The sequence below is a fragment of the Acomys russatus genome, chromosome X (assembly GCF_903995435.1).
Source record: "Acomys russatus chromosome X, mAcoRus1.1, whole genome shotgun sequence".
NCBI classification, from domain to species: domain Eukaryota; kingdom Metazoa; phylum Chordata; class Mammalia; order Rodentia; family Muridae; genus Acomys; species Acomys russatus.
The window spans coordinates 120,306,733-120,334,663 of NC_067169.1; the positions used below are offsets into that span (position 1 = coordinate 120,306,733).

Consider the following 27,931-nt stretch of genomic DNA (forward strand, 5'->3'; position numbering starts at 1 on the left):
CCAGATCCAGAAAGCTGCTCATATCTGGCTTTCCTATATCCCTGTAGTCTCTGTGGAAGCAGTTTAACAATGTAGCCTACCACTAGAGAATTAGTAGTAGAGAACAAGTTGGCCAGGTTCCCTTTACTGCCACATGTCTGAGCCAAGAAATCATGGGCAAGTTACTCAGTAGCTTTGAGCCTAAGCCCTCTCTTGTATAAATGGGAGGTAATGGTGTCTTGACAGATAGAATACTGATCTCTGTGCACATTTCTCACAGAGTATAAATGGTACTCTATGCTACCATTATGAATAGTGAGGGAACTGGTAACAGGCATAGATGGCCATCATGGACTAGGAACAGTTTCTTGTTGAGTGCCTTTGCTGAGCAGGCAGTGCCATTGTCCTGATCTAACTCTTGAGAAAAATGAGGTGCTGAGAAGTGAAACAGCTTGCTTTGGGTTACATAGCCACATTTCAGAGCTATCAAGATGATCCAGCATAGTAGCAATGACCATGAGAGCTAGGATGCTAGGACTCCACACTTCCTTACCTTCTCCTGTCCCTTACAAACTCGTCAAAAGAGCAGAATTTATAAACTGTGGCGATGAGTCACTCAGTGGCTAAAGCACTTACTGCACATGCATGAGCACCGAAGTTCAGATTCATAGAATTCATCTAAAAGCTTGACATAATAATCCCAGTGCCCTTATGGCAAGACAAAAACAGGAAAATTCTCAGAAGTTGGGCCAACTAGGTTGGGATACACAGCAATGAACAATTAGAGACCTGCTCTCAAACGAGTTGGAAGGTGAAGATCAACACCTAAGATTTGTCCTCTGAACTCCATACCCATGCCGTTGTACACATGTGCACTTACCTGTACACGTGAATGCACACACACAGACATACACACACACACACACACATACACACACACACACACACACACACACACACTTTTTAAAAGACTAGAATTGAAACAGTCTGGGCCTTCAGCTGCTACTTTGCTGACCTGGAAACTCCCCAAGTCTAGTGAAAAAGTTTCCTAAGAAGGGATGCTCAACAGGCTGTCAATGAACTATGTGGTCCACTGGCCAGCAAGAGGTCATGTCTGGACCTGTAAATTGTGTTTCTTTAGAGGAGGGAGAAGTCATACCTTGCAAACCTGTGTCACGTTGACTGAAAAAGGCCAAGCATTTGTCTTTCTATATTCTTCCCCTCATTGGCCTTCCTGGCTAAGGGAACTTGGAAGTATTTTTAGGCCATAAGAAAGCTGGAGAGGATACTGGAAAACAAGGGGAGGCATACAGCCCTTGGGTAAGGGGAAGGAGGGATTTGTGACTTCCAAGTATCAATTAGGCTATGACTGCATCTTCCAGAATCTCCCTAGGATTTGTCTGGTATTTAAGGTGGAGTGCTTTTGAGGATATAAATCAAGGAAATCTGAAAGGGAGGGAGAAAGGCATAGCAAGAAGAAGGCTATCTTTTACCCCAGTGAGAGACACTTAGTTTCCTCCTATGCAAGCATAAGGGAAAGCCATGCCAGGCCCAGTTCTTCCTGATCTATCATGAGTGCAGGCAGGAGGGGCATGCAAATCATTCTAAGCAAGATGTACTATGCTAATGATGCCTACAATCCCTGTTGCCTCTCTGCTGGCATGTTCTTTAGTTCCCCCTGCCTCAATGTCCTTATCTTCAAAGTAGAATAAATCAAGTGTCTGTGTTCCATGAGCCTATTGTTGGCCACTTCTAGAAGTGGAGGGACACCAAGAGAAGATGGTTTTATTGAGCTGTGGGGTTAACTTGAGGGCAGGAGGTAATAGTTGTTGAAATGTGGAGGTAGATGGACCAGTACATTTGGCTTGTTCCAACATTAGTCCAGCCACATCCTCCTTCCTAGCCACTTGTAAAGGTTCCACAGCCTGTTTAGGGAAACATTATCCATTCTTTGCAATTCCCAGGAGTACAGAAAACTGTTTATAGGATATATACAGGAATGTACTCTGGCTAAAGATTTTTTTCATGACTTTGTAATTTTCAGGAAACTAAGGGGGATGGGTCTGTGAAATAACACTACTTTTTGTATTTGCTTCACATTTAGATAGGGAAAAGCATGGATTAAATATTTTGTTCTCACAGGGCTGGAAAAATATATGTAATATAGCCTAGAATATGAGGAGACAAGCACCATTTCTAGAAGTCTCTGCTTTCTACAGGAAATTCCCATTTCAGAGTTAGATGATTGCTTGTCTACCTGTAAAGAAATGCTACTCATTACTTCCCAAGGCCACCTGTGTTAATACCAGACCGTGCTGATAAGCTGGAAAGCACCCCCTTTATTGAAAATAGATTCTTCTCTCAACCCAACCACAGTTTCTTCTCCATCCTCTCCTCCCACTCCCTTTACCAGCCATCTCCACTAGATCCATCCCACCTCTGTTTCCCTTCAGAAACAGAGAAAGCCCCCAAAAGACAATGTCTGGGTTAAAATAAAATGAATTTCTATGAAACATTTGCCTACCAGTCTTGGTTTTCTCCTTGTTCCCATGATGGCCTCAGCATCTCTTCTCTGGAAGCATCATTCATTCTTTCTAGTATTGAGTCTGTCTCCTGAACCACCCTTCTAGTTTTCTCCCACAAATGGGTTTTGTTATTTTATACTTCTAGAGATTGCAAGGCCAAAATTGGTGTGACACATGCACACATGTTACAGTAAGAAGACATCTTTCCAGAACTGGTTCTCTGCTTTTGTGGGGCACATAGACTGCATCACCAGGGAAGTTGGCATGGAGCTAGAGCGAGGTTGTCCAAGCCCAGAAAATCTGCAGATTGATCCCTTCTTGTTCAGTGCCTACACACCCTGGTGCACATAGTCTTGACCTCTACCTCCCCAAGCTCAAGGTAATCATGTAGTCTAGCACCTGGAATTCCTCTCCGTTCAAATAAAGGATCCCCACCATTTAAGCTCCAGCCAATGATACAGACCCACCCTGAAAATCCCTTCCCAAGCCCTAAGGTTCATATAACCCTTCTTCATCCTGAATAAAATGCACAAGCTGCTTCACCAAATATTGTCTAAAGAGTTGCTATGTCACTGGGAGAGCTCTGAGATAAAAGGTTGTAACACTTGAAGAGCTGTTTTGGCAAAGGCTTTCTCCCTCTAGGCACTCACCACTGGACTGGGACCCTCTGGCTGCCCACCCAGCTAGACTTTGGTCCTTAGGGTCTGGTGCCTGAGCACTCCAAAGGGAAGAAGTGGGCCTGGCTGCTATGGCTCAAAGGAGTTGTAACACTAAAATCCTCAGAGAAGGCTTTCTCCCTTGGCACTCTCATCTGGTCTGGGATCCTGCAGACCCACCCATTCCTGCTCTGCTTCATCATTCCCAGCTCAGTGTGCAGTGGTGCCAGGATGTCCCTAGGGGAGAAGAGGGCTCTGGACCCACATGCTTCTAATGTGTAGGTTCTGAGATTGAACTCAGGTCACAAGGCATGGCAGCCTGACAGCGACTGAATCAGCTTGTGAGCTCTCTTTGATTGAACTCTTTTTAAATGTTTTTTGGGAGTATAATTAAATGATTTCCCTCCTTCTTTCCATTTCCTCCTCCCAAAACCTCCCTAATCCTCTCCTTGCTCTGGCTCCTTTTTTCATTAAGTACTGTTACACACACACACACACACCTTAGTCTTATTATATATGTTTTTAGGGCTGGCCTTTTGGTATTGACATGTTCTTCCCAATGCAAAACAGTTTCTCCTGAGCTCCACATTCATTAGTTGTCTGTAGTTCACTGTATAGGGTTTTGGCCACCATTTCACTTTAGCATCTCTACTGGTGTCATTCTTGTTTAGGTCATATTTAAGCAGCCATGTTGGTGTAACTTCATTGGGAATAGCTTCTCACATTTCTAGAAAACACAATCTCACAGAAAACTCTGTTCCTCAGACTCTTGTAATCTTTCCTTCCCCTCTTCTGCAATGATTCCTAAGCCTTAGGTGTGGGAGCAGGCTTGTAGATGTATCCACTGAGACTGATCCTCAAGCTCTTCATTTTGATTGGTTATGGTTTACTATAATGGTCTCATCTGTTGATGAGGAGTGAAGACTGCATTTATCTCTGGGTAGCAGGACAACTAATTAGAGTATAGTTGGAGGTTATGTGGGTTTACTTGAATAGTGGTTGTAGGTTCTCTTGCAAGATCTAGGACTTCACCAGCCCAGACAGATGAGTCTGGTGAAGCACTCCCTGCCATCTGAGCCCCACATTTTTCTTTGATCTCTTAATCCACTTACAAACACTCTTGCCCTTAGCCTGGCTCGCCTGAGTAGAAATAATAGCAGCACACATTGATAGAGAACACAAACACAATGCTTTTTACAACTGCTCAGGCAGGTATATAGTTGTGTCTGTTTGTTTGGTTTGGTTTTTTATATAAGGAAGAGACCATAGAGTAGTGAAGCATCTCACCAGGTCTATCACTAGTAAGCCGTGAGTAGAGCCAGGATTCCAACTTGGGCATCTTGCTTTCAAAATCTATGGTTTTCACCATTGAAGTAGGACTCCTATCAAATGCTTCTGTGCCTTCATCTTAGAGCACTGACTTTTGGTAAGCTAGTTCTTCCTACCCTTTTGTACTGCAGTGGAGGAGTTCTCCATCATCTGGCCTCTGGAAACCACCAATAGGCCTCATAAATCTTAATGTCCTTACATTTCAGATCTCCTTACTTCTCTGGGACAGCTCTGTAAAGGCTCTGCAGGAGTGAGTGTATATAGAAAAGAAATTCTCTAAGATCAGAAGTCTTTAATTTGGTCAGTCATGGGACCTTTGTATGTTTCTCTGGAAATAATGGAACCTTGCTCTACAAGACCTTAGACACATTTCCCTATTGTGGATAATCTCTGGGTCTTTCTGCCACTCTTAAAGCTTGCCTCAGGGAAGGAAAATGCCATTTACAGAGTTCCTTTAGTCACCAAGGACCTTGATCTCACTCAGCTCTTTTAGCTCCATGGGAAACAGACATTCCACTTGGTGCCTGTGATGGTTAACATTGTCAACTTGTGGAAAAAAGTCTCAATGAGAGACTGTCTAGTTCATATTGGTCTGGGGGAAATGCCTGTGAGGGATTAGTTGCTGCTGCCATATGTTAGCTACCCCCTCATGTGCAGAGCTCAGACCTACAGCTTTTAGCTGAAGAAATAAGAGCTGAGGCAAGCGAAAAGATAAAGACCTGAAAGGCAGAATGTCAGTGCCTACCATGCTCTCTACCAGCTTTGTGATTAGGTCAGCAGTTTAGTTTCCTGTCATGTTGCTATGACAAAATACCCCTGTAAAAGCAACTCAAGGGGAAAGAGCTTATTTTAGCTCTGTTCCAGGTTACTGTCCATCACTGAAGAGAAACCAGGGAGCAGGAACTTGAAGCAACTAGTCACATTACATCGAGGAGCAGAGAAAGGATGAGTGAATGCACTCATCTTCTTCAACTCAGCTAGATTTCTGCACTCTTATACAGTTCAGGATCCCAGGGCTAGGTAATGGTGCCACCTACAGTGGGCTTTGTCTTCTCATCTCAATTAAAGTAATCCGTATAATCCCTCACATGCACAGAACCATAAAGAAGAATCAGAGACATAACATTGTTGACCCTGAGCCTTACCCTCCTGTGATCCTAGGTTAGAATAACTGGGGGATGGGATGACATAGGGGCCTGGAAGTAAGTCAGACAAGGGGTCTTGGTCAGTGAAGATTGTGAGTCTCCACTATCAAGCATCTTTATATGTCTTCCTATCTTTTTAAAAAATTTTTTATTTAATTTATTTATTCAGATTACAACTCAATTGCTATCCCATCACTTGTATCCTCCCATTCCTCTTTCCCTCCCACTTTCACCCTATTCCCCTCCTCTAGGTCTATGACTGAGGGGGACCTCCTCCCCCACTTTACTCATCTTGGTAGCCTCCCTATTCTTTCTTTGAGTGCAACCAGGCCTCCCCACCAAGGAGAGGTGGTCGAATATGGGGCACCAAAGCTCATGTCACAGTCCCCGCTCTCCACATAGCTGTGGAGAATGTCCTGTACATTAGCTAGATCAGAGTAGGGGTTCAATGTTTACTACTTGTATTGTCCTTGGTTAGTGCAATAGTTTGAGCAGACCCCACTGGGCCCTGATCCACCCGTTACGATGTTCTTCTTGTAGGTTTCTAAGACCCTCTGGGTCCTTCTATTTCCCCATCTCCTATATTTCTCTTACCTAGAGTCCCAGTAGGAAGTCCTTACATCTATCCTAATCTCCTGGTAAGTGAAGGCTTTGATGGGACATGCCTCCTATCTTATTCCCAATGAATAAGTACTGAGTGGGGACTTTGATGCTGTCTTTCAGAGTCCTCTTTTTTTTTTTTTTTTTTTGCCTTTATGACTTGCCTGCATTGAAAGAGGCTGGGAACCTGGATAAAGTACAGGGTTTCTGGATGTGAAAGAGAAAAGATAGTTAATTATTGACTCTGGGAGATATCTTCTTGTATATATGTCTCTTATGCTAACTAGGCCATCTCCGATGGCTGATCCCTAACTCTGATATCTCTAGTTCTATGATCCTCATCCTTGACTATGCCAGTGGCTTGGAATGGTACTAACTGTCTTAAAGTATCAACAAGTGATCTAGCGAGAGGGCCCAGGAACTACACATCCTTATATGAACTTGGCACTGGGCACACCTTCATGGAGAGTGAGTGTAGATGAGCACAATTGGGGCAAAGAGTGAGGGAGGAGCCTACATGGATGCCATTACTACTTGCCACTCTCAGGCCAGGAGACTGGGGTGGGAAATATCACTGAAACAATGCACTTGGAAAGACTGTTAACTTTCAGAGAAATAGTTTCTTTATATGCCTTCAGGCTGGCTAAGACAGATAGTGTGCAAATGATAACCTTTATTGGCTCCATTTTATAGACAACACAGGCCCAATGAAGTTTTTAAGTCAAAAGAGAACTTAAATAACAGAAATCAAATTCAGACCCAGATGAGACTGACGTCTAACCACTCCTACTGCCTTTTGCTCACATCCATTGGCTCTGTATTACTCTGGTGTGTTCTAAAAATCAAGAACTCTCTTATTCAAGTTAAAAATTTGCCAGCATCATTAATCTATGTACAACTTGAATATGGTGCTGGGCCCCTGAGCATCATGTGGTTTTATTTTATAAATGTAGGCACACACACACACACACACACACACATGCATACATGCATACACACATATGCACAGGCATAGGACATGCACACATACATCTTCACTCATCTATATCCCAACATGTTTCTTATATATTCTTCTTGGAAAATAGATACATAATCATCAGTTGTATTCTGATGACAGTAGAGGTGATGGCTTGGGATGAGTATGTCACTCCTCATCTAACATATTATTTTCTATCCTTAGTGGTGTCAGAGGTCCCTCATTTCTTAGAGAGATACTTAACTACCTCAAGCCAACTGAAACATTTTTTACAAGTGAGATTTGGGAGGAATATCTGGATGGCATAGCTGGCATGAACTCATGGCTCAACTTGAAATAGAGCCTTCCTCCATCCTGACCTTGGACTTAACTTGGAATGGATTGGTGCAGTACAGTCACAACATTGTTCTTGTACATTCTGCACTGGTACATTTAGGAATGAAAGTAAGACCAAGAATTTGCTTTGTCTAAGAAAGACACTGGGCTCAACTACTTCTGTCATATTTAGTGTCAATTATCAACTTGACATACATGAGAAGAGAGAACCTCAGTTGAGGAATTGTGTCCATCAGAATGTCCCAGGGACATGTCTATGATGCATTTTCTTTGTGTCGTCCTTGGGTATGTGAGCCTTGGCTGTATAAGAAAAGTAGATAAGCAAGGCAGGTGAAGTAAGTGAGTAACAAGCATTCCTTTATGACCTCTGCTTTAGTTTCTGCTTCTGGGTTCCTGCATTGAGCTCCTGCCTTGACTTCCCTAGATAATGAATTGTAGTCAGCAAGCTGAAATAAGCCCTTTTCTCTCCAAGTTGCTTTTTGGTTATAGTGTTTATCTCAGCAACAGAGAGCAGACAACAAAAATCTCAAAAGACTTTTCCATCACTGACATTCCATGATTGTATACTATATGTGTGTGCTTAAGAAAATACACTGATTTGTTTTGGTGTGTTTGTATATTGCATGTGTGCTAGCATGTGCTGTGTCACTTTCCTTGAACTACCTGATCAGGAGTGTCAACTCTTTGCTCCCATGGTTTCTATCACATTATCTTGAATTTTATCTTTATACATAAAACTTAGTATATTATTATTTTTAATGTTTAATATAATAATATTTATTATGTACTCATTGTGTACTTGACTCCTTATTATTTTGTCTTTTCCACCCAGAATACCTCTTCCCAGAGGAAAGAGACTCTGTTGATTTTACCCATCAATTTATTACTAGTGCCCAGCATGGTGGCTGGTTCACAGTAGAGGTAGAAAAATATTTGCTGATTCAATGGCTGCATGGGTCATATTTGCTTCTCTGTGTTTGAGGAGTGTGGGTGTACTGTGTAAAATGGTGACCCAGAAATTACTCCAAACCAAACAAACCTAGATTTGGCTACTGTCTGAGTCTTGGGTAAACTTCTAGTCATGATTATTGCCTAGTCCTTCAAAAAATGGTGCAACTGTTTGTCAAGATCATCAGGCACTGGCAACAATTGGGATAGTAAAGGAATTGTACTGCTGCCTACTTATACCTACTTTATCAAACTGGAACTTTGCCATTGGCCTTTTTTCTGTAGTCTGTATTAGCCATTCTCAAAGGTTCTGATCAAATTAAGGGGCCTTGCAGGGTGTACAAATGAGTTCTTGAGGAAGAGAAGAGTCCTCTGGAATGCTGCTGTGCTGCTTCCTTGATCTCAGCATGTTTTCTAACCAGCTTGCATACCATTGTTCCAGCTCTGTGTGGCTTTCTTGGCCTCAAAATGATTTTCATTGGACTGGCAGACTGGTCCACATAAGGCATGCAGGATGAAGATGATTCTACTCTGCATTCTTTTCCAGAAGAGGATCTATGTAAGGAGTTTGAGTGACTTCTCCAAGTCCCTTAAGCTGGTTCGTGGTGAAGTGAGGGGGTGGTGTTTGAAGCACTGCTCTGGAGCCCTCAGAAGCATTTTAATTTTGCTCAGCACCTCATTCTAGATTTAACCATGAGGGTTCTCTGCTGTCAGGCAGACAGCTGCGGAAATAACTCCTAAGAAGTTTTTACAGCAGCATCCTCCACAACAGCCCTCTCTGCAGTTACTGTCCATTTACATATCTTCTTTTGTAATGTCCTTCTTAAGCTATTTTGCTACTTTTTCTATTAGGTTCTTTGTCTTTTTGTTAGTTATCTATAGGAGTTTTAACATTTCCTGAAATACTTATTCTTTGCATCCTCTCTCTCCCTACCCCGTGTGTGTGTGTGTGTGTGTGTGTGTGTGTGTGTGTGTGTGTGTGTGTGCGTGTGTGTTGTTTAGTATCAAACTCTGGACCTTTTGTACACTAAGAGTTCTACCACTAATCTATAGACCCAGTCATCATTAAAAGTTTGAGACAGTCGCTAAGCCCACCTATTCACTCTATCAGAGGCATTGACCCTCCTTACACAGCCTCCTAAAATAGCAGGCGTCATGGGTCTACAGCACCAGGCATAGCACTTTGTTACTTTTCATGTGTTGCAAATGTCTTCTTCAAAACTGTGAATTCAGTATGAATATCACTAGTATTTGTTTATAATTCTTTATTCTGTGAGTAAATTTACGCAAATTGAAATGCACAAATTATAAGCACCCAGTGTGTCGAGTTTGGAAAAATTCATGCATCTATGTATCCAAGTTTCTTTCAAGAACTAGAGCCGATAAAAAAATCCCTTCTTGAAGCTATGAAATATTAAACAAACCCCTAATGTCATGTGTTGGATAACTCTTTATGAGTTGTTGGTCAAGGAGGCCTTAGTGGTCCATAAAACAATATAGGTTTTTGACATTCTTCTTTTGGTCATCAGAATTTGATGATGGATGAGACCCTACTGTTAAATATACCACACACCTTGGTTACAAGATATAGAGAAACCAAGCTGAAACTGAGCTGTAAGCCTTCTCCCTCCCTGCTGGCTAACTTTCATAGAGTTTGAAGGGTCTGTGCAGGCTTGAGGGAGAAATAAAACATCAAGAATCGTACCCATATGTGAGCCCTATAAACTAGATGACCAACCTTGGAGGTAAGATGTGCCAATTTGCACAATAGTGGCATGATTTTTATTGACCCAACAAAAAATTCTTAGATTGGAGTTGAGTCCCACTCTACAGGAGAGAATCCATACCTGATACTGTAAATCCTATCAAAAGCCCATGGCAAAGGAGGACATAGGACCTGGAGCAGGAGGACTTAATGTTGCTTTTTAGTTAAACTGACATAGCATTGATGGGCTATGAAATGCTCACTTGTTATCTTGGCACAGCCAATGCATTCATGAATTCTCAACAACTATGGATGACTGCCGCATTGAGCCGATACAAGAATGGGCACATCACTACTTCCCTTTCATTTCTCACTTGGTTTTTATTAAATATTTTTCTTATTTTTCACATATACCTTTATATTATTACACACTTTGAGACTCTTTGTTGAAAGAAGATAATTTATTCAATTTAAATCAATTCAGTAAATATTTGTGGAGAATAAATATTTATTATAGGAAAAAATTAGAATTACATTGTTAAAATATATAATGCGACATATGAGATTCATGAGGTAATATTTTACATTAATAGGATTGTGTTTCCTTTGCTTTCTGGCATGAAAATAATACATCTTTTGACTCCTTTCCCTCAAAATAAAGTTTCTAAAGTAGAAAAAAGGATGGTCACATCAACAGGCAGACAATGGTAAATAAGGGACTCGGAGGTTCTTAACCCTCACTATTGAGTAATACTCTATGTGTAGATTGAAGAAAAGAGGAAATTGTTGCCTTCCATTGTATATCCATCCTGGTGAACCCAGCAGACTCCAATGGATATTCCCAATTCAAATGTCAAACAGATGCCCCTGATTATATTTAAACTGAATTATGCAACAAAAGCAAAAATTATGAATCTGGGAAAAGGACAGATAGGGATTTGGGGAGTGGTTGACAGGGGTGATAGAGAGACAGAAATAGGGAGGAGAGAGTGCCCAGAATGTGTTATAAGCATAAATAAAAATGTCAAAGAACTAATTTAGCTTTAAAAGGGGAAGTGGAGAGTTTCGTTGCCCTAGAAATGTAGTTTCATCATGTTCGTTCCAAGTTCACATGTGCTCCTGCATCCTTACAGACAGCTGTCTAGATTTCTCCACTAGACTTCACACAACTACGACAGGGATTCACTGAGTTGTACATGCTAGTCTTGCTGTGTTAGCCAGACTTCAGCCTATAATTCAGTCTAATAAATACCCTGTCTATATATAGATTCATTCTATTAGTTCTGTTATTTTAGAGAACCCTGACTAATACACTTGGCCTCTAGAGTAGCTGTGAGCAGCCACCCGGCCCAGCTTCACCTTTAGTCTCAATTATTTCTGGGTATGGAACACTTGGTTGTTTTCATTTAGCACTTCAATGACAGCGTTGACTGTATTGGGGCCTCCACTGTATACCAGGTGTATTATTATTAATTATGGTTCCTTTGTACATTTTTATAGCTGCTTTTAGGTTCTTCCTTGTTGATATGCTTAGGTGGAGCTTTCTATGAATTTGCCGTTTGGAATTTAGTGACCTTGAACCTATGTAATTTATATATTTGTCAACTTGGGGGTGTGCTTTTCAATTGCTTTTCATATTTTTCCTGATTTATTTCATTCCTTTCTGGCACTATGTATACTTGAGATTTGTTTACAATATCCCATTGTCTTTTGAATCCCTGGACTTTTTTGTCCTATAAAAATCTCTCATTTATATATTATGACATTTCTGTTACTTCTATTTTGCCCTTAACCCTGTCCAGTGAATTTTTTTTAAACCATTGAATGTGGTGTGTCTAGAATTTCTGTAAAAGTAATTTATTTTCCTGATTCAATTGTTGTCTTGGACATTAATTGACTCTTTATGCTAACCTAGTACTACTTTTGGAAGCTTCTAGCCTCCTTACAATCTATCCTAGGCCTAGAATGTTTTCAGCCTCTGAGATTTACTGCTTAATAAGCTCATCCTTACTTGTTCTTTCTGAGCTCTAGGGTGGCTGGTTCAACTCAGCTGTTCTGGCTTAACCTCTTCTCCCAGCTGACTTATTCAATCTGGCTTCTCTCTTGGCCTCTGAATTGCTCTGCTTGGACTCAAATGAACTCAGCAATCTGCTCTAATCAGGCTTCTTCTCAGTTTCTTGTTCGTTCAGTCTTCAACTGAGTTCTCTCTGTGCAACCCATCCCTCTATTACTGTCCTGGTAAACCTGCCTCCTCTCTCTGAAAAACTACCTCAGTAGCTTCCCTTTCCACTCTCTTCTCATGAGAGTTGGGTGTATCCTATCCTGTAAAATCTTCTCTGATTCATCACTCAATTAGATATCATTTTCAAACATAGATGCTTCCTTCTACAAACTAACTTTACTTTTGTTTGTGATTAAAGGTGTGGATCACTACACCCGGATCTAAGCTTTTCTTTACTTGGTATTTACTCTACACTAGGCTGACCTTAAACTCATATTGTTTGCCTCTGTCTCCTGTATTAAAGGCATGCTTGTATTTCAGCTGGATCACACAGACCTAGAAGATCTTTGGATGTGATCTCTTGCCAGCGGGATCACATAGACCTAGAGGTGTTTGGATGCGATCTCTTGCCAGAATAGCCATGTTCTGAATTAACATTCTTCTACAAATTTCCGTCTGTATCTTTATTATGATTTTTATTTCTTTCTAATATTTTCTGGCTTTTTATTCATTATAGGCATGTTTTCCTTTATACGCTTCATTTTAGCAATAGTAGCTATTTTTAAATTCTCATCTGCTAATTCCAACATCTGGGGCATAACAGGGTTGCTTTCAGATGGTTGCCGTTTCTCTTTTGTTCTCTCTCTCTCTCTCTCTCTCTCTCTCTCTCTCTCTCTCTCTCTCTCTCTCTCTCTCTGTGTGTGTGTGTGTGTGTGTGTGTGTGTGTGTAATGATTCTGTTGTGTTCCATTGATGTTTTGCTTTTTCATTTTGTTTTTGTTAGCAATCAATTAGATAATTGACTAGATTAAAACTATGAGCTACTTTTCTCCTGCAGTAAGTGGCAACTCAAATAAAAGTTTAGTTTTCTCAGTCTCATATGGACTTCTCAGAATCTGTCCCATATATAGTTTGGGGTCAATAAACTGTAGAATGGAGTTTATACAGAAGGTTTGCTCACTCTTTCTTTCTGACTCTAATTTTCAGGGATTTCTTCTTTTCAGTAATTGTGTTTGCAACAAAGTCTTTATTCTAGTTCCTTTTTTGGAGTTCTTTTTTAATTAATTTATCTTAATTTATATATTCACTTTACATCCCAATTGTAGCCCCTTCCTCCTCTCCCCCAGTCCATCATTTTCACCCTCTTCCCCTTATCCTCCATCCCCTTGTACTCAGAACAGAGGACCCCAACCCCACCAACCTACCCCAGCACATCGAGTGCCACCAGGACTGAGCTCCACCTCATCTACTGAGGCCAAGCAAGGCAGCCTGTTAAGGCAAAGTGATTGAAAGCAGGTAACAGAGTTCATGTCATAGACAGCACCCGCTCAACTTATTAGGAAACTCACACTGAAGATCAACCTGCCCATTGGTTACATATGTGTAGTGGGTCTAGGTCCAGTCCATCTTTGCAGTGATATTTTAATGACTGGCTGGGTCAATGAATGGAAACTCTTTGTTAGGTCTTGTGAGAAATGTTTAGGTCATTAGGTCATTTAGGAACGCCAGAATTCCTCTACATTCTACTATGGGTAGTCCCTAGCTCTTTTCTTTTTCTTTTTCTTTTCTTTTCTTTTTTTTAGCTATTTATTTATTTATTTATTTATATAAAAATAAAATCATTCATATTACATTTCAATTGCTATCCCATCCCATGCATCCTCCCATTCCTCCCTCCCTCCCACTTTCACCCCAACTCTTTTCTTCTTTAATTATTTCCACAACCATGCAATCCTCCTATGATGGACTATACTATCATGAGCAAATAAAGAAACTTAGCCTCTAAGATGCAAAGGACCTTACCAAAGCTAATAAAGCTTTGAATTGGTAAATCTGGTATTGATACTCAGGCCTGCCTCATTCTAGTGAGCATTATCTTACCAGTTTTACATCTCATATCCTGATGATTAAACATGGATCCTACTTCTTGGACCCTAGATTGTTTTTCAACAGGGGTAGAATAGAAGGTATAGATCAGGCAATAAATATGAGCACTGCAGTTGTAGTGATATATAGACAGTCTAGGGAAACTATAATTTTGAGCTGAGGGCCTCTATAAGACAGGCTTTCTGCAAGAGAGAACATTGTCACTACATAACAATGAAGGCTAAAGATATGGATATGTGGAAATGCAGGTTCAAAGGCTATGATGGCCCTAATGTTAAGGATCTGCAAAGAAGAGCCCTTTATGTGCGCCAATGAATCTGGATTAAGTTTTCCCTTTTCATACACCTTCCTGAAAGCCTATGGTACTTTAGATCTACCACTTTCTCTAGGATATATTAAAATGAAATGGAAGGAGTGAGTTGTTTTCTGTAAATAGAAGTGTTTTTCTTTGTGGTCACTTTGTTGGGTACAGCACTCAAGCCAAAATTGATACACATCTTATAAAATACATGACCAGTACAATTTTCCACAGCTATTAAGGGCATCAAAGAAAAGCAGAGACCAATGGCATGGATAGGTACCTAAAAGCACTTGCCACTCAAGCCTGATGATGACCTGCGTTCAATGCGCCAAACCCATGTAAAAAGTTGACAAAGCATCTGTCCCTGTTTGTTCCACAGGAGGGAGGGAGTAGAGCTTCTTTAACCCACTCCAGTTATAGGATCAGGTCAGATGTCTGTGGCTTTTCAAGGTGGTCAGTTTTTGACAGTTTGTCTTCAAGGCCAAAACGACTGTCCTTAGTCTAGTTTACCAGTGTTTCACCATTCTCCTTCCTTCATCACACAAACTGTTTCTGATAATGTCTCTATCCACTTGTGCTTCGACTCCATCCCCACACATAGCAGATTCATACTGAGTACTGTACTCCAGACATTCTTAGGGACCAACAGGAATTTCCAAGTATTTATGACTCCAAGCCCTTCAAAAACAGGTAAATTGAGGAAATGTACATATAACTGGATGCCAGGGTGAGAAGGGGAAGCACATGTATCTTCCTGGAAAGCTTTCTCAGTCTTCCTCAAAATATACATGCTATTTCCGGTCTCTTTATTCTTCCAGTTGAATATGAATTCTCTGATTTCCAAATCTATCTATCATCTCAAATATACCTTCTGGTTGTGCCCCTTGTTTGAGGAGATACTATTGATGGGAGGTTTAAAGGGAGAGTGATATGTAGGTAGCAAGCTGTTGGTGTCCAGAACTGACTCTCCAAGGTTTCTAGGCCATGGCTTTGTTTTTGTTCTTTCTACATGTTCTCCTTAGAAGATTTTTTCCATTCTCCTGCTTGAACTTCATCTTCTCCTTCAATTTGGTTTAACTGGAGCATTTCCCTATAAAGTCAATGCTGATTGGTTATCTACACTGAACATTCCACAGTTATTGAAAGGGGAGTCTTCAACCCTCCTTAACTCCACTCAAGCAACTTTGTTTCCAGGACATGGCTCCAGCACCTGCTCAGTTGCCAGAACCGGGTTTTTCAGTGACATTCTTAGCTCCTCCTTCTCCCCCACCTACTCATATTGCAAATCTCCCCAATTTAATTATCGCAGCCTACAATTTTTGAAGGGATTTATATTTTCCAACTTAGTCTACCCATCTCTTATTTTGCACCCTGTTCAACACCAAATTGTCCAAGCAGCTGTTGTGCAAATTCAAACCTAGTTAGTTCACCAGCCCTCCAACCACTGCCCTATTCCTGTCATCATTACTGTCCCCCAACTGACCTACTCTCAGCTGGCCTTCTCTAGAGCTTTTCTTACATGACAAGTGTAGGGCTGTAGCAAAATTGCTGATGAAATCAAGGTGTCCAAACTACTGTAAACCATCCAATGGCTCCCCAACCTTTAGGGCACCTTATATGCACTCTTTTTAGGGTGTTACAGTCAAGTTGATGTGATCCTTCCACAGTTATATTAGTTGAGGTCAGGAAAGTCTTTTTCCTGCTCTGGAAAAAGCCTACTTATCTTAAAAATGAGATTGGAATAGCCTCGAAGACATTGCCTTGATTTATGTTCTCATGAAATACTTTCTACACATGTCTAGCATAAAATATGTTTTGTGAATGCTGCATTCTTTAGACCCCAGAAGAGAGAATGAGAGAGAGAATATTGGGGAAACAATATCTGAGGAACATTTTTCTGGGAAACAATGGAGTGGATAATTACCATGGGCAACTTAAGTACCTAGGTTTTTCTTTGCAGAAGGGTAATGACATTTACCTAGGTTTGCATTTGCACAGTAGATGCTGTGAATTTGGTGTTGAACAGGGTGAAAAATAAGATATGGATAAACTGGGTTAGAAAAGCAGCTATTTTTGATGTGGGCACTGAAAGAGCAGAAAGCATAGATTATACCCAGAAAGTATAAGGCCTGATGAGAAAAGCATGCTAATCACAGAAGTGATATATACTTCTGTGGCACATGTAGCACAGTAGGGCATGCCAGTTCAAGGGCATTCTTTTTTATTAAAAAATAAAATCATTGCTATTACATCTCAATTGCTATCCCATCCCGTGCATCCTCCCATTCCTCCCTCCCTCCCACTTTCACCCCATTCCCCTTCCCTATAACTGTGACTGATGGGGACCTCCTCCCCTTGAATATGATGCTAGGGTATCAAGTTTCTTCTTGGTAGTCTGCTATCCTTCCTCTGAGTGCCATCAGGCTTCCCCATCAAGGAGACATGGACAAATAAGGGGCACCAGAGTTCGTGTGAAAGTCAGTCCCTAGTCTCCACTTAACTGTGGAGAATATTCTGTCCCTTGGCTAGGTCTGGGTAGAGGTTTGATGATGACTGCACATATTGTCCTTGGTTGGTGCCATAGATCGAGCAGAACCCCTGGGCCCAGATCTGCCCATCATAGTGTTCTTCTTGTAGGTATCTAGGACCCTCAGGATCCATCTATTTCCCTATCTCCTATATTTCTCTCAAGGGCATTCTTAATAAACACTTCCTCTGAGAATATTTACCCAGCCCGGGACTTATGGGTGACAAAAAGGAGCTTTCCCACTCATATGCTTGCTGTACACAAGATGCTTTTGGCAGTTTTAAGTGTTGACTCTAAGTAGCTGTGCTATAAAATCAGCCCTTTTCTGTCTCTGGACCATATCCTGGACAAGGCAGAAGGCTTTCGTGGCACTGGGCACAGAGCCTGGTCTGCTGTATTCCTCAGTTGGGTCTTGCATTAACACTGATTGCTGGCAAGGCAGCCAGCCCAAGGCTGTGTTTTTCTAATCAAGGAGGAGGCCAATTTAGCACTTGGGAAATACTAGTCAGCTGGGCCATGTTACTATCCCCTCCTAATAGAAATAAGGCAGCAGAGCTTGTAGAAGCTTCTGTGAATGAGTGTGGAAACAGTCCCAGGTGTCTGAGGTCCCTCCTCCCTCGTCCGTTCAAGACTATTCACCAGAGTTCACCAAAAGGTCTTCTCAACTTTGGATTGGCGAAGGAGATCCAATTCTCTTTTTGGTATCTTTCTGGGATTTCATTTATTTATCAGAGTCCTTCTTCAGAAAGATGTCACTTTTTGCCTTATTTCAGTCAAAATTACAAAAGAAACACAGTGCAATTTCCAGTAGTTAATATTTACTGAGCACTTGGTTTAGCACATGCCAGACACTGCTACATGCTATCTTTCAGCTGGCCTATTAGCCCAATGGATGATAACACTAATATCTCTCTTATAGTCAACAAAACCAAGGAAGAAAAGATAAGCATAATATTACTAGCTTAAGATAACATAGAAGAAGAAGGCAAAGTGGGGGTTGCAGTTCACATTGTTAATTATTTGTCTCTATCAGAGTTTGTAAGATCTGAAGAAAGGAACCATGTCTACTTCATGATAGGACACACAGTAGGTGTGGAAGAGGGAAAGGAGTGAGAATAAGACTGCCTAGGGTATAGCTTTGTGGTTTACATGACAAGAGTGTGGGGGAAGTCCTGTGCAATGTGGGCGCAGAGAAACAAGCACATCTGCTCCTTCCTTTCCAAGGCCAGCATCCCCCACAGATAATTACTGTGGACTCTCAGCTGTTGGAGCTCAGAGGATATTCCACATTGGCTGGGTCTGTTTCCCAAAACAGGTTTGCATTGTTTTGAAACCATGGCACAAAACACCCAGAAAGCAAATAGAAGTTTTTCCCACACAACAGGCAGTAACCAAGACACCAAGAATGAGTGGGACAGATTTGGAGGATGGGGAACTTAAGGAGATGGCTTGCTACTGTGGAAGATATTCACATTTGAAAAGAGAGCCCACACCTGCAGAGCCAGCCCAGTTGACTGAAATTAGAGCCCTGGGGCTTTTCCTGATCTTTAATTCTTCCTACTATGATTTTATTCCTGGCAAACAGCTCAACAGAATTGTGAAGATATATGCACGAAGATGTGTATTATGAAATCGACTGTACTAATATAACAGTGGGAACAAGTGAATTGTCCCACAATAAGAGATGGCAAATGAGATTATGGAATATCCAGTCTGTGGCATTTTATGAGACAATTTAATGTGTTCATTCTGAAACAGTAGCGGAGTGGGAAATATGTAGAACAGACTTGTTTTTAAGACAGTATCTCCTTATGTATTCTAAGCTGCCCTAGAACTTGGGATCATCTTACTGCAGCCTCTGGAGTGTTGGAATAATAGACCAGGCTTGTAATAGGTTTTGCATAGGAAAATGCACTATTGCATTTCTCTTATGATCTTGCAACTTACAGAATCTCTTCTTGTATAGAAAATACCCAAATAAGAAGAGTTAGATGAGGGTGATGGGATTTGGGAAATTCCTTTTAAAATGTTTTAATTGTTTATATTTCTTTAAAAAGTGTGTGTGTGTGTGTGTGTGTGTGTGTGTGTGTGTGTGTGTGTGTGTGAGTGTTGGAATCAGCATGTAATTCCTCCTCAAAGCTCAATCTATTTTCAATGGCTTCTGCATCAGCTTAAGAATAAAACTGCCTATATGTAGAACAGGCATGGAAAAACAGGTGCTGGAGCTATTTGATGCATGATCAGGACCATGACATGTTATGAAAAAGAAGTCAGGATCCCTCCTGAATGCAGTTGGATATTCAGGAAGCTTTTGAAATGTATAAAGCTATAGCATCTGGTCCATTGTTATCATCCCTAAATTGCCAGCCAATACTCATCTTGTGTCTTCAATTTGCAAATAGTCCCTGTCTATCAGTGAATAGAGATGTTGCCAGAACATGTCTTCCTGATGAACAGATTCAACTGAGCAATTCTTCAAGCAGAAAGAAGCTTGTCCCAACTTCCAAGCTTGAATGTACACTGGTCTTGCCAAGGTCCTATCAGCAGAGAGTTCCTCAATATTTGCTCACAGGTAGGGTCAACTTTGGTCCATAAGACAGAGCAATTTTTGTAGACAGCAGTGGTAACTTCCAACTCAAGTTACCACATCTGGCACTGATGGTTTGCCTGGCCTGGAAGTGTCCACCTGTGCATACTTACCTCCAAGCCTGACTTGTGAATGTTTATCTCTTGGGACTGTGTCCTATGAGTCCAAGAGAAATTTGGCCTTCATGTGTCTTTGCTTTTCAACTTCTGATACTCCCTTCATAGTGATCACATTTGGGAATAGTTCACTTAGAATAGTGGCTATGTAGCCCCTTCTATCATGTGAATTCACACTCAGAGACAATTAAGACCAAAGACAACCAGATAGGGACAATTGACTGCTATATGTCAAGGACTTCAATGTTTTCATTTTAAGACTTTGCTGCCTTGATCCTCCTTAAAGCCCAGGGTTTGATGCAGAGTACATATTTATCTATGTCTTTACCTATCTCTAATCCATCTCTCCCTGTGCCTTATTGACATGGATGATGAAAAAGAAATGAACACAAAACCAATTGATAAAGAAATAAATGCTGAGAGCAAAAATAGTTTGTTCAAATCATGAGCTAGAAATGTCACTTCTGATGCCTAGCACCTGTTCAACTCCAGTACTGTTTTGGTAGGTAGCCTTTGGAGAATATGCTGTGATTTGGACGTACATATTGCATACCTGGATACATCAGCTCTAATACTACATGCTCATTGTCTGTGCTAGGTATGAGAAGAAAGGCACTGTCTGTCAACCTGGCCTGCATTTTTCTTCTCCAAGTTCAAGGGCCGTCCTAGATTTACTTCATACTCTCCTGACTTAATTTTCCTACTTGAGTCACAGTTTGGAGTTACCACTTCTGCTCTTATTTTTAAAATGTGTTGTAGATGTGAAACACAACATACAGCCAAACAGGTATAAAGCCAAGCCTTTATAGATTGACTACTTATTATAGAGCAAATATTTGTGCAATGAATGAAGAAAGGTAAAAACTGCAAGTTCATCAGGCACTGCCCACATGTCCCTTCCCAATCCTTATATTCCACTCCTGGCTAAAGGAAATGGTCCTGCTGAGTTTTCCAGCAATTGCTTCCTTATCTTCATAATTATACTACGTAAGTATGGATCCTTAAACATTATATATTACCTTTCCTTAGTTTTGAGCTTGATATAAATGAAAGCCTGTGGTATGTATTCCTTTGTGTGTGACTTCCTTCCATTGTGTGTGAGACTGATCCACGCTGTTGATACAGAACATTTCCATTCCCTCAAAAAGCCCCCTCCTGCCCTTTGGCAAGCCAACTCCTACTACCCTGGCTGGAGCCCAGCATTGATTTGCTTTCCGTCACTATATAGATAAGTCTTCCCTTTTCTAGAATTTAAGCAAAGATGCTATAAGCATGTATGTACAAGCCTCTTTGTGAACGTTTGCAGTTGTCTTGGCTAGTATTTAGTGATAGAGTTTCTGGGTTGTGTAGTTAGTATAGGTTGAACTTTGTAAGAAATTGCAGAAGGGGTTTCCAAAGTGATAAAAAAATTTGTATTTCTATAATGAAGTTTATGATCTAGTTGTTCTTTGTCCTTTCCAATGTTGTTCTTGGATGTGAAGTGAACTTTATTTGTACTAATCTGTTCATTTTCTTGCCAATTCACCTTATCTACTATGGGGAGGGTCTGATTTAACTACTTACCTATTGTTATCATTCAGTTCTTTTCCTAACTCCCTGTAAGTGTGATGATATATATTCCAGATATGCATTCTTTTTGGATATCTGATTTATCAGTTATGACATTTTCTGTTCTTATTGATTCTCTCCGAGAAGAAAATGTAGTAAATATTAGCACATTGTTATTTTTCTTTTTCTAGTTTTATGTCTTCTGTCCTATTAAGGAAATATGTTTACTGCTTCTATTTTGTGGGATAATGTTGGGGAGTAGAGGCATTAAGCCCTCTTTGAAAATCTGGTAGAATTCTGTACTAAAACCATCTGGACCTGAGCTTTGGAGACTTTTAATAGTTGGTTCTATTTCACTAGGGGTTATGTGTCTCTTTCAATTGCTTACCTGATCTTGCTTTAACTTTGGTAAGTGGTATGTATCAAGAAAATTATCCACTTATTTTAAATTGGAGTACAGGTTTTTAAGGATTTCCTTGGTGTCTGTTGTTGTGCCCCCACTTTCATCTCTCTTGTATGTTCTCTCTCTTCCTTATAGTTAATTTGGACAAGGGTTTGTCAATCTTATTGGTTTTCTCAAAGGGAGCACCTCTTTGATTCATTCACTCTTTGTATTGTTTTTTTTTGTTGGGAGTGGATTCTTGACTGTGTGAATGAGTGGGTCTCTGGTTCTTGTGTCTTCTCTTGGGTTCTTTTCCTTCTATTTGCTTGTTGGTTTGTGCTGTCCCATTTTGATGTAATATTCTTATTATATTTTGTTTTGTTATCTTTTTAAAAAGAGATTGAGGGAATGGCAAACCAATGAGTGGACCAACTTGAGACCCACTCTGTGGGAGAAAGCCAACCCCTGACACTATTAATGATACTCTGCCATTCTTGCAGACAGGAGCCTAGCGTAACTGTCCTCCAAAAAGCTCCACCAAGCAGCAGATGGAAACAGATGCTGAGACCCACAGCCAAACAATAGGCTGAACTCAGGGAGTTCTGTGGAACAGTGGGAGGAAGGATTGAAGGAGCTGGAGGGGTCAAGGACACTACAAGAAGACCTACAGAGTAAACTAACCTGGGCCGTTGGGGGCTCACAGAGACTGAACCACCAACCAAAGAGCATTCCTGGACTGGACCTAGACCACCTACACATATGTAGCAGATGTGCAACTTGGTCATCATGTGGGTCTCCTAATAACAAGAGTAGGACTGTCTCCAGATCCCTTTCTCCTAGTTGGGCTGCCTTGTCTGGTCTCATTAGAAAAGGATATGTTTAGTCCTGCTACACCTTGAGGTGCCAGGGTAGGTTGGTACCCCTTGGGGACCTCCCCTTCTCTGAGAAGAAAGAGAGGGAGTAATGGGGAAGAGGAGGCATGAGGATGGGACTGGGAGGAGAGGGGGAGGGGGCTGGGATCAGGCTGTAAAGTATTTAAATAAATAAATGAAATTCATTAATTACTAAAAACCTAGCCACTATGGTAAAGGTTAAAAACTGTACTGTCATTTATATCTGCTGGAAAAGGAAAATCAAAATAAATTGACTCTGCATCTATGTGCTACTCCAGGACGGGCCTCATCTTCAGGAGTAGCTGGCCAATAAAAAATAGACACCACACTTTTGTGTGTGTACTTTTATTTGATTACAGTTTGATGGGTTTTGTTTTTATTTTTCTTTTTAGAAATAGCAGCTACAAACTCTGCTGAGGCTCCATATAATATCTATTCTACAAACATGGAATTTGGGCATTTCTCTGGTAAGCTAGTAACTTTTCATCTTGTTAGACCCTTCCTTTGGTTTGCTTGGGTTTCTCAATCAATTAGAGACTAAAGTACCTAAGATTGTGATGCAAAATATGCTTTCTCTTATAAATAAAAAAGAAAATAGGTTTATACCAAAATTGCAAATAACTTTTTCTTGTGAAATTTTGTAGTTGGGTCTTTTATGTTTAGATCTATTTCAAGTTAATGTTTGTGTACAAAATATAAGGGTTGAAGTTCATTTTCCTGTACGAGTATTTAATTATAATCAAATATTCTTTCATCTATTGAATTATTTGATGTAGTTTTTGAAAACTCAATCAGCCTGAGTTGTATAAGGAAGAGCTCTAATTCTTTTCTATGAACATTTGTCTATCATTATAACAGTACCATACTTACCAGATTCAATCTTAAAATGAGTTTTTAGGTCAGTCAATTAAATCCTGTAACTTTCTTCTTTTCAATTTTATTTGTAAGTTGACACTTTTATTCATTCTGTGAATTTTAACACAAGTGTAGATTGGATATAGATTAGTAAACATATCCAAAATCAGTACATAGCAATTCATTGTAGGAGCAGTATAGCAAGACAGAAAATTTTTAGCAACCATCTGTCTACTCCAGTATTATGGGAAGGAAATTTTTTCAACACTTCCAGCCAGTAACAAGGTACCTATTTCTCAAGTTCACTAAATTACATTTGGTAGATGAAAAAACAAGTATACTGCAGTCGGATATGGGTCTAAATATACTTGGAAATCACATTACAAACAGAGGGTGTTAGGGGTGGCTATACTTTATTCAAACTGGTAGATGTATCAAAATGGATATTCAATATCATTAGCCATTAAATCAGCCAAAATGAAAACCAGAAGGATATGTTGCTACAAATATTTCAATATACAAAAACAAAACCAAAAATCAAAAGCCTTGATAACACCAGTTCTGGGGAGAACATAGAGAAACTGAATCACTCATATGTTGTTAGTGGGGACATAACAGGTCATAGACAGTCTATAAAAGACATCGACAGTTTCTTAAACAATACACAATTACCGTGCAACCATAACATAGTCACATAAAATCTACAAATAAAGCATAGAGGCTTTATTTAGCCCTAATAAACTAAAGTGGAAAAGGTTCAGATATCATTCCACAATTAAACAGTTAAACCAAAATGAAGCCACAAACAAGAACTACTACTTGCTAATAAAAGGAAAACTATCAGTGCATGCAGCCACCTGAATGATTGTCCAAAGAGTGACTCTAGAGACAAAATATGAAGCCAGTTTCTGATTGAGCTGGGAAAATTTCATAAATGTAGGATAGATTGATGGGCACTAGTGTTAAGAATAGGGTCTTGGAGAAAAGAAGTGGATGTGGTGATAAAAGACGCAGGCATGAAGTATCTCTGTGATGATGGATATGTTCTGTATCTAGATTGTATCAATGCTAATATCCTGGTTGAGATATTATAGTGAGATTTGATATAGTGTTGCTACTGGGGAAAAATGAGAAAAGGACCACTGGATCTATCTGTGTTATTTCTTAAAAATAAACACAGCTTTATAATGATCAAAACTGTTCAGCTTTTAATTTTTTTCAATTATGCAAGACCTTCCTTTCCTGTAGTCTAGGTATAGGTCTCATTTTTAGCAATATGATTTGCAAAAATTTTTTAATGTGTAGCTTTTATTTGATTTTATTTTTTATCATTTTTGTGTGTGTTGGTGTTTAACCTACATGTGGGGTCTGTGTACCACATGCACATGTGATATCCACAGAGGACAAAGGGCTGATTTAGATGCCCAGTAACTGGAGTTACAGATAGTTGTGAACCTTTATGTGGGTGCTGAAAATTGAACTTTTCCTTTGGAAAAGTAACGAGTGACTTTACCTGTGGAGCCTCTCTTTAGCCCCTCAAAATTAATATTTTATGAAGCTAAAGTCACTGTTTTCCATCTTTTGATCCTGTTTCTGACATCATGTCTAAGAAATCTTGTGTAACTATAGGCTGTGAATATTTTCTCTTTCCTTTTGAAAGGTTTATGGCAATATGTTTATAGCCATAAACTTTTTTTTACATAATCTCTATATTAGGTTTGAAGGTTGAGTTGGGAAGTTTTAGTTTTTATTTGATGTATATGGATATTCAATTGCTTCAACACCATTGACTGAGAAGATTAGTCATTCTCCATTAAATTGCTTTTCACATTTGTCAAAAGTTTATTAACTCTGTGGAGCTGTTATATAACTCTTTTTTCTCTTTTAGTCTCTCTCTCTCTCTCTCTCTCTCTCTCTCTCTCTCTGTGTGTGTGTGTGTGTGTGTGTGTGTTTGTACAAGTGAGGGTCCTTTTATTAATACTGAAAGATGGATTGATAGCTGTGATAAATTTTACTTTAGGCTCACTTTGCTGTTTTCTAAGTTCTAACATAAAAGCATACGTATATAATTGAACTGAGATCTTTCTTTTGGTTATGTGAACATTTACTATCCTAATGTTCCCCATAAGTACCACTTTCACTACACTTCACAATTTTGAATTGCATTGATTTTTACATTTTAAACTAATCTAGCATTGATGGAAATGTCTAATGGTCATAATAACCTATTTGTATATTAATGGATTCACTTGGTTTCTTTGTTATGAAAGATTTTGCCATGTATTGTATTAAGGATAAAAGTATGCAATTTGTTTCATTTAGGTTACCCTCTTCTCATTTTAGACTCAGAATGTAACTGAATTTGGAAGTTGAGGTACCATTCTAGAGGTATTAACTAAGTTATAATACTTAATATCATTTATATCTTAAACATCCTTTTTTCTAGTTGGTCTATCAGTTACTAAGAAAAACAGTCTTGAATTCTCAGTAATGACTGATTTATCTATCTTTTATGACTCTCATTTTTCTTGCCCCATTTTTCCAAAAACCTATACTTATGCACATATTTTACAAATGTATATCCCTGATAGAGTAGTTCTTACATCCTTGTGATATATTGTTATTGATTACTCAAAGGACTCTGTGTCCACCTCTCTCTCTCCCTGCCCCCCTCTGGTTTTTTGAGACAGGGTTTCTCTGCATAGCCTTGGCTGTCCTGGAACTCCCTTTGTACACCAAGCTGCCCTCTAACTCACAGAGGTCTGCCTGCCTCTGTCTCCCTGAGTGCTGGAATCAGGGTGTGCACCACCACATCTGGCCCTACTCATTCTATGTATTATTTTCTATTAAAGTCTATTGTTTAGATAATGACTGATGCTGTTAGGATAAAAAATCCACTGAAAGAAACACCTCAGACTCAGATAGTATGCAAATGGCAAAGAGCATTTTTTTTCTGCAGAAGTCCAGCATGTAGGGATCACCACTTAGGCAAAATGAGGTGAACTCACAGGCTCTTCTAACAGACAGTTAGGGGGATTCCAGATACATTTAGGCCATATTTAATTCTGTTGTTGTAAAATAGAAGCAGAGGTATGGGGTTATGGGTACATTGGGGATTGGGTGGCATCAGGTCAGGAGTTAATCATGAGTTAGGAAACGCCTTAAATTGCTAGTTGAACAACCTTAACTGCTTTTGCCAGATGTCTTGGCCAGTTCTGATTAGTTGCTCATTTTCTGGGAGGTTTCCTGTAACTTAAGTTTGTATTTCTGAAAAACAGAAACTTAGGTATAGGCTGCCTGAGTGAGAAAATGAAGCCTGTAGTAAAGTCAGTTAGTCTTATTTAACCAGGCCCTCCCAATGCCAGGTTTCTTACAAATACTCTTCATGTTATACTTTTTCATTTTTTAAAAATAAAATCTGTGTGGTTATATTTAAGTCATGTATTGTAGATATCATATTATTAAATTTCCCTTTTTTATCTGAAATGATAACTGATAGATTATCTGTTCTGATGAAATAAGCCAATCCAGGCCATATTAAAATTATTAAAAAAGCTAGGTTCTCTGGGCCCAAACTGCCTGCCAAGTTCAGCTAGGGACTCTGGGTCCAAACCACGCCCGAGCTCAGCTAGGGTCACGGGGCCCAAATCTTGCACTGAGTCCCACAGCAATTCCCATCACTTACCATGCCAATCGCCTCTGCCGGAGGGTTCCCAGCTGCCAACCTCAGCTGCCACCACTGCCACTATGGTCCAAAAGCTTAATAATATCATCTTAATAGTAACTTTACATTTATTATTATTTAGTTTTATAACAAATGCATTATATATTGGTATTACTGCCATTCTATATTTGAAGAAATGAGGTCATGAGGTTTTGTAATATAACAAAAGGTTCCTGACAAAGAAGCGGCAGAGCCAGAACTTATGTCAGATTTTGTTGCTTGTTGTCTGTTTTCTTTTTATTATCTATCTGTTTCTTGTGGTTAATATTTAATTATTCCATATCTGAGCTATACCTCTTATCATTTTTAATCTTTTCAGTGTTCACAATATACATTTTAGCTTATCAATGTTCTACCATTTTATATAACACTTTGCATTTTCTAACACTTTCCAGTTCTCACTTTCTGCATGGCACATCTCACTTGACTTCTATATGAATGTAGTCATTTTCAAAAAGCATAATTTTATCTACCAGTCATACTGTGTGCTTTGTGCTATATTATTGCCATAGCCTTACTCATTCATGTTATGGATTCCACCTTAAGAGTTCTGTCATTTTTTGAGAACCAATCAATCTTATTTTAAATAAATCATGAGAAGAAAAAATAAATAGGGAAAGGTCTTCCATGATAATCCATTTCTTAGCATTTACATCATTCAATTATCTTCCTCTAGTCCTGAGTTTCTATGG

At 39.7% G+C, this 27,931-nt stretch overlaps 1 long non-coding RNA gene across 1 annotated transcript in view; it reads left to right on the top strand.

Moving 5' to 3' along the window:
* The window catches only part of LOC127185623 (uncharacterized), a 113,907-nt gene that overhangs the window by 42,438 nt on the left and 43,538 nt on the right, over nt 1-27,931 (top strand). The window lies entirely within an intron of this gene.